This window comes from Delphinus delphis, chromosome 17 (genome assembly GCF_949987515.2).
Source record: "Delphinus delphis chromosome 17, mDelDel1.2, whole genome shotgun sequence".
Classification (NCBI taxonomy): Eukaryota; Metazoa; Chordata; class Mammalia; order Artiodactyla; family Delphinidae; genus Delphinus; species Delphinus delphis.
The window spans coordinates 10,252,306-10,257,118 of NC_082699.1; the positions used below are offsets into that span (position 1 = coordinate 10,252,306).

A 4,813-nucleotide genomic window follows, 5' to 3' on the forward strand; every position below is an offset into this window, starting at 1 on the left:
ATTGCCAATTTTTACATCTCCTTCAATCGAAGCCATGACGAAGTTAGCATCAGATTATGTAGAGATTCTTTCATTGTTCTTTCAGGAGGAACGCATCTCAGGAGTTGAGCTGGGGAAGCAAGCAAACTAGCCACAGGCTTTGAAAGAGGAAGCTTAGCACTGGGTGGGGCTACAGGTGACTCTAGCTGCAGCTCTGGCTCTCCAGCTGCAGGTCCAGAGGTGGCTCCTCCCCCACTACGCCCACAGCGTTAGGTCCTGCGTTGCTACAGGCTGGACCACTTGTTGCTCTTGGTACTTCTCTCGCTGAAGTTGCCGGGCCAGTGCCAAGCCGTTGAGACCCAGTGTGCTTGGTGGCTACTGCTGCAGCTGCAGGGACAAGGCGATCAGGTAATCCTGGTCCACCTGATGCTGTTTTCTAGGGAGCCATCCCACCTTCTGCTCCGCGGCCCTTCCGCAGGGGATGACTTACGGGTCATCAGAAGCAGCTGTCTTCATCCACATCGTTCGTGCTCTCCCACCCCATTTGCTCCTCCCAAAGAAAGCGCTGGTTGGTGACAAGTAGGTGCACGTGACTCGTGTGTTTAATCATGGTATTAAAATGGTTGTTTTGGGAAAAGATGCTAAGTCTGCTTTCGCTGGCAGCTGCCGTTAGCTCACACAGACCGTGGCGGTCAGCTGGCCGCTGTCATGTCCACGGACTGCTCTGACATTGGGCTTTCTGTCACGAGGTTGTTGTCGCTGGACTGCCTGCAGGTGGTGACCATCTCTGCCGGCTGGGTGTAACTCAGTTTCCCAACTGCGCTCACGGCCTCAGGACTCTGTGGATTAACGAGCCAGCCATGCGACAGAGGTACACTGAATAGGTCAGATATGGCACTCAGATGGAATACTCAAGGTCAGAGACACCTGTGAAATTGCACATGGACACCCAGACTCTGCCCAGCTTGGGCGGAACGTGGCACCGCCCACATTCTTCTGAAAATGAAGCTGAAGTCGCTCTGGCTTCTGGGGCGGGATGGACAGGAGGCAGTCTCCAAGCTGGGCCACCAGCCATCGAATGTGACCACTTCCTCCCAAGGGAGCAGTGCGCGCACGCGCGTACACACACACACGCACATGCACACACACGCGCACGCACACACATGCACACGCACACACACGCGCGCACACACACACACATGTGTATATGCATAGATATGGCCTGTATATGTGGCATCTTTACATAAAATTGTTACCTGGGTCTTGTATTGGCTCTTACTGTGTGCTCAAAGTGGGCCTTGAAAGTAATGTTTTCAATATTCCTTTTAGCAACTGTCTAAAAAATGGGTAAATGCTGTAATTTTTTTTTTTTTTTGGATGTGCTGGGCGGCTGGCAGGACCCTTGTTCCCTGGCCAGGGATTGAACCTAGGCAGTGAGAGTGGAGTCCTAACCACTGGACAACCAGGGAATTCCCCTAAATGCTATTATTTCATATAACTCATTTTTATTTCTAGCTTCATCTTCTTTTATATTACCTTTAAGGTATGATGCAATGAAAATATTTAACATTTGAGAGAGAGAAAGAGAGTAGAGAACATCTTTACGTAAGAGAACCTGAAATATGTGTGTGTAAACGTGTGTGTGTATACAAATACACACATACATCCACACACGCTAACATGTCGTAGGCCCAGATGTTCATCACAGTGCTATTTATAGTAACAAAAGTATAGAAACAAACCAGATATTCAATAATAGGGTGGTTAAATAAATTATGATGTATGCTTTAAATAAACATAGGCAACTCTTTATAAGGATGCTGCATAAATATTCCATGGAATATAAATATCCAGGAAAAATGACTATATTATTTAGCGAAATAAAAATAGATTATAAGATATGACCCATGTGATCTTATTTTTGTAAATGTAACTTTGCACATACACACACTTTATACCAGAATATTAGTAGTAGGGATCACTTCGTGATGAAATTTTATTCTCCTATTGTAATTTAAATCTTTCTTATTTATTTGTATTTCTAAATTCATACAATCCCCAATTTTGTTTTGTTTTTTGCAGTACGCGGACTTCTCACTGTTGTGGCCTCCCCTGTTGCGGAGCACAGGCTCCGGACGTGCAGGCTCAGCGGCCATGGCTCACGGGCCCAGTCACTCTGCGGCATGTGGGATCTTCCCGGACCGGGGCTCGAACCCATGTCCCCTGCATCGGCAGGTGGACTCTCAACCACTGCGCCACCAGGGAAGCCCTGTTTTGCTTTTAATATTATTTATAACTAGGTGCTTCTTGGTCCCTAAGGAAGGTTCCTATGTCTGTACCTAAGGCACCGGTCGCCAGATAAATCCACTGCGAGCTTTATTTAATTAGGGAGGAGCGGGCCAGGTTTTTCTTCATCAAGTTTAGTTGAAAACCTGAGACTGGAGTCCTCCACTGACCCAGAATGTTAGTGTTTTTGCTGTAGACATTACAGCATTTGTACTTCTGTTATCTGCAGGAAAAGACCCGGAAGGTCTGGATTCTGAGATAGTTTCAGTTCTTGTCCAACCATTGGTTCCTAACTAACAACTCAAGTCTAACCAACCAGTTCTTCCTTGTGTCTTTCAGCTTTTCAGGATGAGAAATCATCAAAGGCCAAAATGAGCTAACACTTCTTGAATGCTTACTATATCAAGGTTTGAGTTATCTCATTTCATCCTCACAACATCTCAAGGCAATAAGTACCATTCCTATCATCTTTTTACAGATGAGGAAACTGAGGCACAGAGGGATGTAGTAATTCACTCAAGACTACCCGGCTAGTCCATAGCAGAACTGATTGTCTGATTCCAGATCCCAAGCTCTTAAACCTTCTACCACAGCTTCAGCCCATATACTTACACACACAGATACACACACACACACACACACACACACACACACAAACCCACAAAAAACCCCTAGCTATAAAAAAGAGATAACAAATGCCACTATAATGATATACGTTAGATGATTTTGTGAAACAAAAAGCGCAAGAAAATATGATTTAGATACTAATTCAATTAATTATATTGAAAAGAGTTTTCAAAATATTTTAGATCACTTCCTTTATTTGAATGCAAATGATCAAAGAATTTTTACCTAATTATCTTAAATAGTTTTTTTCTGTCATAGCATGGTATGGTACACTCAATGAGGTGACCAATGAATTAAAATTGCTATAAGCTGAAAAATAATCACCATGAGTTTGACAAATTTCTTAGCTCATCAACTTACACATTTACAGCATGAGGTCAGTATTGGGTGCAGAATTCAGTCCATCATTTTACTAACAAACATTAAAGACCACGATGATCAGAATTTTTGTGCTGTGTAAATTTACTATGTACTTTTCTGCATAAACTAATCGTGGGTGCTGCAGAAATACACAGGAACCCAGATTCTGCTGACCTTTATTGTGGTCGGCTGCTCTAACCTACCATGGTTCTGATCACTGGAACCCAATGGGACAGGGAGATTTTGTCACACTTGAACTCACTTTCTTACCCTGAGCCTTTTGACTGTTTCAAGGGCTTATGCTCAGTTGGCCAGGCCTTCCAGCCAGTGATCCCACATTGTGAAATAATAATTAAAATACAGCAGGCACTCTCATTTTAATATGCTTACCTTTATCCTTTAGGGAGGACCTCAACTGATCGACTCCCAAGAGAAATATGCTTGGGTTTCTCTTCTCCCTTTTATCTGTCTCTGACTCTTGTACCCAATTTGACATTACACATGAAAATAAAAGCCAAATCGTATTCACAGGGATTGTAAACTTCCTGATTTTCCTAACGAGGAAAGGAAAATATAATACACAAGGCCTAATAAATCTCAGGCCTATATTTGGGACTTTAGTTTTGCAATAATAACACCGTTGCTATCAATTTGCTTTACATATATGATAAAATACAACTCTTTTGAGCAAATGATGGAAGATATTCTTTTAAGTGAACATTTTTCTGGTATTGTCTGCCTCCCACTTAACAGCCAACCGCTTGGAGAGCAGTTTCCATTCACAGTTTCCTTCACTACCTTTCTCAATCCACAATGCTTCTGCTTCTGCATTCACCTTCATTAGGATTGTTCTCAAAAGCTCATGTTTGTCGGGCACATTCATGACATTCATCGATAAATTCAGTGATTTCTTTTAATGCTTATTTTAATTGGGATGTGACAACTCTATAGGATATAGCTCTGTTGGTAATTCTTGCCTTCTTGAAACACTCATTTTTCATGGCATCTGGACAACTGGGTTTTTATTTATTTTCTGGCTGCTTCTTCTAAGCCTTCTTTTTTTGATTTATTTTCTCCACCATCCCCTATAGGAATGGTTTCTATAGAATTCTGTCTTTGAATCTGCATTTCATCCCTCTTTTCCCTTCCCTTCCATTCCCGTCGTTTTTTCCCTCTAAATTTCTCCCTCTTTTTCTGTCTCTCTCCTCTCTCTCTCTCCCCCTTCTCTCTCTCTTTCCACCCCTCTCTTTTTCCATCCTTCCTGGTTAATCTCATTGTCTTTTATCATTTCATTGGTCTGTGTGCATGAATAACACCCATACCTATATTTATAGCTTAGGTCTTACTTACAGCATCAAATCCAAATATTTAACTACTAACTGGGCATCTCTACCTAGATTTTCCGTATTCAACTACAACTCAACATACTTCAAACTGAGCTCACCTTTTTTTCTTCCAAAACCTTCTTCTTTTAGCACATCACTCATTGTAAATTGTTCTGCTATTTACTGACTTACATAAGACAGAAAAGAGGGAATCACTTTCTACTCTTTGCTCTCTC

At 42.3% G+C, this 4,813-nt stretch overlaps 1 pseudogene; it reads right to left on the reverse strand.

The window, feature by feature from the left end:
* Positions 1-234: 234 nt before the first annotated feature.
* On the reverse strand, positions 235-4,144 carry LOC132413403 (ubiquitin carboxyl-terminal hydrolase MINDY-1 pseudogene; annotated as a pseudogene).
* Between the last annotated feature and the right edge of the window lie 669 nt (positions 4,145-4,813).